The sequence below is a fragment of the Schistocerca cancellata genome, chromosome 6 (assembly GCF_023864275.1).
Source record: "Schistocerca cancellata isolate TAMUIC-IGC-003103 chromosome 6, iqSchCanc2.1, whole genome shotgun sequence".
NCBI lineage: Eukaryota > Metazoa > Arthropoda > Insecta > Orthoptera > Acrididae > Schistocerca > Schistocerca cancellata.
The window spans coordinates 719,543,802-719,553,648 of NC_064631.1; positions in this window are offsets into that span (position 1 = coordinate 719,543,802).

Below are 9,847 nucleotides of genomic sequence, written 5' to 3' on the forward strand. Positions count from 1 at the left end.
TATGTAAATGGCGGAAGGGTACCGTGCCGGGCCGCGGCCGGGTCGGCTGGTTCCGTGTTGTACCCAGTGACCGGGTCCGGAGAATGCTCGCCGGGTGAGTGACCGAGGAGACCCAGCTGCGGGTGAGGGGCGCACTGTCCGGGTTGAGGCTGGGAGCTCTGCTGATACGACTGCTCTGCGGCTCCCTGACCACACCGCGGATTCTGTGTGTAGGCCACGCGGGGCGGCTGCTCCATCACGGCCGCCGTCCTCACCAGGAACAGGCTGCGACTGTTTCCGGAACAGGCTGAGCACGTCGGGTCGTATAAGCAATCTCATGTAATGTTAAGTCGGGATGAAAAAATGGAGCAGCACGAAAAGTCCGTATTAGAGAAGGTGAAGCGAAGACTCACACTTTTTTCTGTGAAAAGCAATTCTACAACAACAGTTGAGTGGCTTTTTTTATTTTACTTTCTTTATTGGTATGACTTTCGCGGTCGCAGCCTCATTCTTAGCCTTACAAGTGAACCTTACGAGCTGACCCTCTTCTGTTTTCTCGATCCGAATGGAATATGAAGGTCTATGCGGAAGGCATGCAGCTTTACTGCATCAGTTTAATAAGCCACAGCTGGAAAATACTAACGCGAATTCTTTACAGACGAATGGGAAAACTGGTAGAAGCCGACCTCGGGGAATATCAGTTTGGATTCCGTAGAAATATTGGAATACGTGAGGAAATACTGAATTTACGACTTATCTTAGAAGCTAGATTAAGGAAAGGCAAACCTACGTTTCTAGCATTTTTAGATTTAGAGAAAGCTTTTGACAATGTTGACTGGAATTATTTTGCTCTTCTTTTCTTTCGTTTCCTTTACTGCTTGCTCGATATACAGATTGAATAGCATCGGGGAGAGGCTACAACCCTGTCTCACTCCCTTCCCAACCATTGCTTCCCTTTCGTGCCCCTCGACTTTTATAACTGCCATCTGATTTCTGTACAAATTGTAAATAGCCTTTGGCTCCCTGTATTTTACCCCTGCCACCTTCAGAATTTGAAAGAGATTATTTCAGTCAACATTGTCAAAAGCTTTCTCTAAGTCTACAAATGATAGTAACGTAGGTTTGCCTTTCCTTAATCTCTCTTCTAAGATACGTCGTAGGTTCAGTATTGCCTCACGTGTTCCAACATTTCTACGGAATCCAAACTGATCTTCCCCGAGGTCGGCTTCTACCAGTTTTTCCATTCGTCTGTAAAGAATTCGCGTTAGTAATTTGCAGCTGTGACTTATTAAACTGATAGTTCGGTAATTTTCACATCTGTCAACACCTGCTTTCTTTGGGATTGGAATTATTATATTCTTCTTGAAGTCTGTGTGTATTTCGCCTGTCTCATACATCTTGCTCACCAGATGGTAGAGTTTTGTCAGGACTGGCTCTCCCAAGGCTGTCAGTAGTTCTAATGGAATGTAGTCTTCCCCCTGGGGCCTTGTTTCGACTCAGGTCTTTCAGTGCCCTGTCACACTCTTCACGCAGTATCATATCTCCAATTTAATCTTCATCTACATCCTCTTCCATTTCCATAATATTGTCGTCAAGAACATCGCCCTTGTATAGACCCTCTATACACTCCTTCCACTTTTCTGCTGTCCCTTCTTTGCTTAGAACTGGGTTTCAATCTGAGCTCTTGATATTCATACAAGTGGTTCTCTTTTCTCCTAAGGTCTCTCTAATTTTCCTGTAGACAGTATCTATCTTACCCTTCGCTTCTATAACTCTTCCAGTACTGTAGACGGCGTTAGGACAGCAGTTATGATCGGCGTTGCCTCATCTGAACCAACTACTCTATCCAAATACACAACAGACAGACTGAACTGTATACGCGCTCTAATGAAAAATACGTCATCTAGTAAAGTAATTATTTTTATTCCGTTCCATCTGTATTCTGAAGCGGCGGCAAAAAAGTCGATCCCATTTACAATTCAATTTACTGGGGGGTAAGCCGGGAGGAGCGCGCACGCACTTTACACGGTCGCCGGCCGCATCGGAGTTTGTTCTCTCTGCCCGCCGCTCGCGTATCGTCGGATTTCATTTCTGCTGCCGGCTTACAAAAGCGCGCCCTCGGTTCTCGGCTGGCAGTGGGCCGCGAAATTCGGCGCACCGCCGGCGTCTCGCAGCCTCGGAAACACAGCTGCTCCTGCCGCTCTGTGTTGCCAGAATTCCGGCTGGCGGGGGCAGCGGGGAGAGGCTCCGGATATTCACAGCGGTGTAACTCCAGAAGGCGGCTTTGGAAACGCAGTAGCTGGCAACGGTGCCGCCAGCGGTCAGTTACGACCACGCGAACGTGCCCACTAGGCCGTCAAAAACCTGCACCACGTGCCAGATACAGAACCAATGTTTCCCCCTTGAAAATACACTGACGGAAAAAAAGAGCCGCAACACCGACAAGGAGTTGGAGACATAAACGAAAGTTAGTAGGCATGTCTGAACACAGATGATGTTTATTCAAAAATCGTGCCAGTCGTATAACAATCGCACCTGTAGCGACACTATGACCATGCAAAAAAAAAAAAATTTCTTTAAATACGCGTTGTTAAGGTGTAAGTAGGTTGTTTAGGTTTTTTTTATTGGTAACGCCACGCAGCGCTCTGTATGAAAATCACTGGCTGTGCTGTGTGCAGTCTGTGGCTGGTTTGCATTGTGTCTAACTGTTGCTGTGTTTGTCTCTGATTTTGTTTCATTTGTTGCATTAATTGCAATAATAATGTATTAGCGTCTGGAATCTGTTCCTCTATGCTTTTCGGCAGTGCATTTACACCGGCAACATTCACATTTTGACGAGCAGAAAATGTGTCTTGACTTATTTGAGAAAACTGTGAGGACGCAAAACCTGAATCTACAGTATTTGCAAGATTGTGTTCTGTCATTTCGGATTCCTGAGGCGAGCTGTTGCCGACCGATCGATCGATAATGCTTCCCTGTTCACTAATTGTTTCACTGTCTACACCATTATCTGCCGCCCGCTCCATTTCCCTATGCACAATTACCAAATTACAAAGTTGAACATTAGTTAATTCATTACACGGTGGTGCTGATACACTGCTTTCGCCTTCACTGTCATTTCTCAGTTTACTTTGGAGCCTAGTATTACGTTTTACACACGCCATTATTGTCGCAATATTTCACACGATAACACAGAAAAGCACAATTTGAAGAGCAAAATAAAAAAAAACACATTAACATAGCACTGAAAATAATATCTAGTTAATTGCAAGCGCAGCTGCAAAAGACTTGGTGCAAATCTACAGCCATGCCACAACTGTTTTACTGTACAACAATGAAAAACTACAATTACAAAGAAGATTCTCTCTACAGTTACGCGCTAGCAAAAAACAATAGCTACACTAATTACACAAACTACAAGAAAAAATCAGAAGATTCCAGTGAGGTACCCTCGGCTAAGGGTCGACATACGTAACGTCCCCTTAGAAAAATTAATGAATTACTGTGCTGATAAACCTGTTACGTTATTTGATTTTCAAACAGCTGAGCAGAACTGAACGTATTCAGACATTTCGCTCTTTACTCATTCTGATCAACACTAAACTGACACACAATATTTTTAGCGCAACACAATCTGACTTTTTATAATCCCTACAAAAGAACGGCCCTGACTAACAATAACCTATACCTTTCATGAATCACTTACCTCACAAAAATCTTCGTTACTCGAAGTACTGCAATACAGCGAGGGCCACTACTGCCCGTTAAATAAAAGATTCTAACTACTGAAGGCACTAACAACTGATAGGCATAGTTAGCAAATGAAAGATTTTGATAGAGAACAAACAAAGTATTTACCTTAATAATGTTGAAAAGTCATCATATATATACCAGTTCATCACATCCAGTCTTACAAATTTACTCTTTCTGTCGGACACAAGTCCAGATCATCCGCTCTCAAAACTCCGCCATCTAACTCCCCACATCCACCACTGCTGGCGGCTCACCTCCAACTGCGCAACGCTACGCGCTGTTAACATCCAGCTGCTCAACACTACAATGGCAGAGAACAATGCAAACTAGCCACAGACTGTGCGTCTGTAGCCAACCTGTCTGTGTGCTGGACATACTGGACCTACATCTGGAGGTATGGTCTGTGGTGCGATTTCGTCAGACAGCAGGAGCTTGTAAGGGGTCCGTAGGCCCTTACTATAACTTTGCACTCGGCACAGGTCGATAGGGCGAACAATCGACTGTGGCGTGTTGCGAGAGCGAGTGTCGAGATGCGCCAGAATGGTTGGCGGGAATGGTGTGTGTGTGTGGAGGCCATTATTGGAACACAAGGTTTTTAACCGAGAAGGGTGTCACCATCGCCGTGGTTAGACCCTTGAATAATAAATAAATACCGGGAAAGTGATGAAGTATCTTTATATATGTGATCAGTGACGTTGCTAGTGCCGATATTTAGTTTCGCGTCTACCGCGCGGCCGGCCGAAGTGGTCGTGCGGTTAAAGGCGCTGCAGTCTGGAACCGCAAGACCGCTACGGTCACAGGTTCGAATCCTGCCTCGGGCATGGATGTTTGTCATGTCCTTAGGTTAGTTAGGTTTAACTAGTTCTAAGTTCTAGGGGACTAATGACCTCAGCAGTTGAGTCCCATAGTGCTCAGAGCCATTTGAACCATTTTTTTGTCTACCGCGCTGGCCTAACCTTGGATTGCAGTGTTGGATGCAGTGATGGATTAGAGTGCGACGATAATCGAAAATGAAGAAAGCCTGTGCTGAGGTTAGCCGTAATTAGATATGTGTGACGAAGGCAGTGGCTGTCTCCTTTTTGTGTTTTGAGAAGAATATAAGTTCGTAATTAGTAAAACTGTGTTTGTGTTCCTTATTACCATACATTCAGTATTACAGTATTGAACAGGACGAACTGGAAAGCAGCAACTTCCGTAGCAGTCAATTCCGATTACCAGCCCCATTAGGTTCACGGTCATGTTAATAATAAATATTGGGCTGCTATTCGATCAGATCTGTTCGGGATAAAAACGGAGGTGTTACAAGCTCTCCTGTGTTTATCCTACGTACCCTGAGTGCGCATTTGTATGTCAGTCTGATGATCCGAAGTGTTGCGCTGCCATGCATGAACAACACTCCACACGGTGTTTTCCAGCTGTATAACGCCCACCCACATACCACTGTTGTAACCCAACATGCTCTACAGTGTGTCGACATGTTCCCTTTGCCTGCTCGGTCACCAACTGTCTCCAGTCGAGTACATATGGGTCATGATCAGAAGACAATTCCAGCGTCATCCACAACCTGATATCCGGCACTTTGATAACAGAGTCATGCACGTTTCCATTCTCGCTTTCAACATACAGGCGTTTACACCTGTTATTAACGTACCCGGATTTCACATTTTCAATGGCTTATCTTCCGCTCACATTAGCCTGTTATCTTGCCATGTTAATCACGTAAATATCTCACCCTGACAAAATGTATTCCCCAAATTTCATTACTCTCCATTAATTATTTTTTTAGTCGCGATTTTTTTCCGTCCGCGTACGACACAACTGGAATTGTCGGCCTACATTAGATATAAATGACCCATCAATCAAGTGGTGACTTCATCCCGTGATGTTACAATTTCTGAGCATAAATATGTTATTGAAGCGTGATTAATTCCAAGTGTGGGATTCTGAGATGAAAAGAATGAATTAAACTTTACTGTGCAACTCAGAAGGAATAAAATTTTAATCACATACTCGCGCTGCACCTTTACTCAGACATGCAGAAACCCGGATCAACAGCATTAAAACATTATTGTAGGTTATTACACTCCTGGAAATTGAAATAAGAACATCGTGAATTCATTGTCCCAGGAAGGGGAAAATTTATTGACACATTCCTGGGGTCAGATACATCACATGATCACACTGACAGACCCACAGGCACATAGACACAGGCAACAGAGCATGCACAATGTCGGCACTAGTACAGTGTATATCCACCTTTCGCAGCAATGCAGGCTGCTACTCTCCCATGGAGACGATCGTAGAGATGCTGGATGTAGTCCTGTGGAACGGCTTGCCATGCCATTTCCACCTGGCGCCTCAGTTGGACCAGCGTTCGTGCTGGACGTGCAGACCGCGTGAGACGACGCTTCATCCAGTCCCAAACATGCTCAATGGGGGACAGATCCGGAGATCTTGCTGGCCAGGGTAGTTGACTTACACCTTCTAGAGCACGTTGGGTGGCACGGGATACATGCGGACGTGCATTGTCCTGTTGGAACAGCAAGTTCCCTTGCCGGTCTAGGAATGGTAGAACGATGGGTTCGATGACGGTTTGGATGTACCGTGCACTATTCAGTGTCCCCTCGACGATCACCAGTGGCGTACGGCCAGTGTAGGAGATCGCTCCCCACACCATGATGCCGGGTGTTGGCCCTGTGTGCCTCGGTCGTATGCAGTCCTGATTGTGGCGCTCAGCTGCACGGCGCCAAACACGCATACGACCATCATTGGCACCAAGGCAGAAGCGACTCTCATCGCTGAAGACGACACGTCTCCATTCGTCCCTCCATTCACGCCTGTCGCGACACCACTGGAGGCGGGCTGCACGATGTTGGGGCGTGAGCGGAAGACGGCCTAACGGTGTGCGGGACCGTAGCCCAGCTTCATGGAGACGGTTGCGAATGGTCCTCGCCGATACCCCAGGAGCAACAGTGTCCCTAATTTGCTGGGAAGTGGCGGTGCGGTCCCCTACGGCACTGCGTAGGATCCTACGGTCTTGGCGTGCATCCGTGCGTCGCTGCGGTCCGGTCCCAGGTCGACGGGCACGTGCACCTTCCGCCGACCACTGGCGACAACATCGATGTACTGTGGAGACCTCACGCCCCACGTGTTGAGCAATTCGGCGGTACGTCCACCCGGCCTCCCGCATGCCCACTATACGCCCTCGCTCAAAGTCCGTCAACTGCACATACGGTTCACGTCCACGCTGTCGCGGCATGCTACCAGTGTTAAAGACTGCGATGGAGCTCCGTATGCCACGGCAAACTGGCTGACACTGACGGCGGCGGTGCACAAATGCTGCGCAGCTAGCGCCATTCTACGGCCAACACCGCGGTTCCTGGTGTGTCCGCTGTGCCGTGCGTGTGATCATTGCTTGTACAGCCCTCTCGCAGTGTCCGGAGCAAGTATTGTGGGTCTGACACACCGGTGTCAATGTGTTCTTTTTTCCATTTCCAGGAGTGTAAATATAGTTGTCACAAGTATATAGTACCAATGTTGTTGAATAATACGTATTTACACACCAAGACAAGCATTCGATTGCTCGAAAGACACTGTAGCGCCCATCCATTCAACTCGGTTAATATTGTAAACAAACCAGCTCCTAACACGTGTACTCCAGCCGCCAAATTGGAATACCACGTGGCCTCCAGTTCTCAGCCAATTACAACAAAGCAAATTTATATGTTGCCGCACACGCCGTATAATGGTGGTTCCGAATTTCCTAACTTAGTTATTTTTACCTGAGAAAACAGATTCTGCGAAACATCGTTAATGCTCTGAATGAATATTAGCATGTATAATTGTCATTTTACTAAATAGGAAAGTTGTAGCGAAGGATGAGGAGCGAACACTACGTTTACATCTTGATGTTGTCGTTTATAGCCATAATGCAATACTGCGACTGGAACAATGTTTTGTTTTTAAATACAAAATATATGCTGTAGATCCCACAATAAAGAAACGACTTTGGGAAATCATAGCAAACTAGACCTGGTTGGTCGCACGGGAATCTGAACCGCTGTTCTCCTGATGACAAATAAAACGTTTGACGACTATATGTATTTAAAAAAAAATGTTTCGCTAGGAACATAAAATCTATTTCGAACATAGAAAAGAGTGAAGCAGGACACTGAGGAAATATTAAGCTGATTACGTAGTGATGAAACACTATTCCAAAATTGTTGGCAGCATCAACAAGGTTATTGAAGTAGCAGACAATTTAAATCTGAACACTGTCTTAGTGCTTAGGTTACGGTTTACAACACTGTTCGATAACAGAACTTCCTGATATAGTGGTGTTCGAAATATTGGTTGAAATCGCTTGTTAAATCGCTAGTTTGCTGCCGATTGCAGGCGATACTTGACCGCAGTGATACTTGTCTCGTGTGTGGAGCGCTTAATGAACTCCCCGTCGACAGCGCTGCTTGTCGTGTCGCGTGAGAGGTCACGTACGAGTGATACCCTCTGCTATAAATTACCCATCACCAAACTGAAACACGGCAGTAAGCAATGGAAACTGTGGTGTTAGGCCAATGGTACACAGTTAGCAGCGAGAGGAATCAACATATTAGCAGCTCGAATTCTAGCGACCTCGACCTATTCTCTACAACGGAGATTAAAAACCAAGAAACGTGGGGCCACTACGCTAGTACTGAGGATACGAACTGCACTGGCACAAAGACGATAAACCTGATCCACCTCATTTAATCACAGGCAACCAGAAACAACATTTTCACGCCGCATTTCATTCCACGAATAAGAGACATTTGATTTCAAAGGCGAATTCCTTTTCTGACCAAAATATAGCTTCAGGCCTGAAAGCCGTCTTTAATCTGTTGGAATACTTATCAGAATATGAATGCGTCTGAAAACACCATGTGATATGTTCAAATAGCTGAGCATTACGTATTCGAGCTAATGCAGGAAGCATTAGCAATGGGAATTTTGTTGGAGCTTGTTTAATCTGTGGTATTCCGATTTTCCTTTCATTGAAAAAATTAAAAAAAATTCTGTTTCTTACACATAAACTGCTCATGCAAAGCGTGACGAACATCCTAAATGATAGCTTCGCAAAATCAAATTACGCTGAATACAACCGCTTGGTAGAAGGTACGTATTAATCAAAATTTATGTTACGCGGCCGCAGAAAGGTGCAGCCGATTTGACACATGTGTTTCACGTCTCATGCATTGGAAGAAATTAGATGCTGGCTGTTGTCTTACCTTCTGACTGCCATCGTTGCTCCATGCTCTTACTTCATTTAACGGTTTACTCACAGTTTTGCTGACCGTAGACGGAAACATTCGTGTTGCTCGCCATTCGACTGGTCTCGGACAGATGCTAGGCAACGGAGAGGGCTGTGGGTGAGTCCCCTGTATTGTTGTGAACGTTGAGAAATTGAGGTACGATAAAAGAAACCATCCAGCAACAATAGCAGGGAGCGGAAGTGAACTGTGGGGTCGGCATCAGTGGCCCGACAGTAGAATGCCCCCCGCACCCGAAGGAAAGAAAGGAAAAAGAAGCAAAGAAAAATAAAAATGAAAAGGAAACGTTGAAAAATTAGGAAAATTGATCTATCAAGACAGGTCTTTCCTGAGTTATTATAATCAAAGATTGTGTAACACCGGAAATGCAACATGCATGGCACCTGCTACCGATATATAATTTTTTGTTTAAATGGTTCAAATGGCTCTGAGCACTATGCGACGTAACTTCGCAGGTCATCAGTCACTTAGAACTTAGAACTAATTAAACCTAACTAACCTAAGGACATCACACACATCCATGCCCGAGGCAGGATTCGAACATGCGACGGTAGCGGTCGGCCGGCTCCAGACTGTAGCGCCTAGAACCGCACGGCCACTCCGGCCGGCAAATTTTTTTGTAATTGTATGTATATATTTGTAATTTAATCGCTTTCTTTTAATAAGTAAGGACATTGCTTCACTGTGTGTGTACATTTAGGTAGAAGTCTGTTGACGTTTTATTGTAATTATCTGTGTTTTACTGTGAAACTTATAAGCTCTGGGAAAAAGCCAAAGGAATTGTTATTTGCATCGACTAGCAACGATAA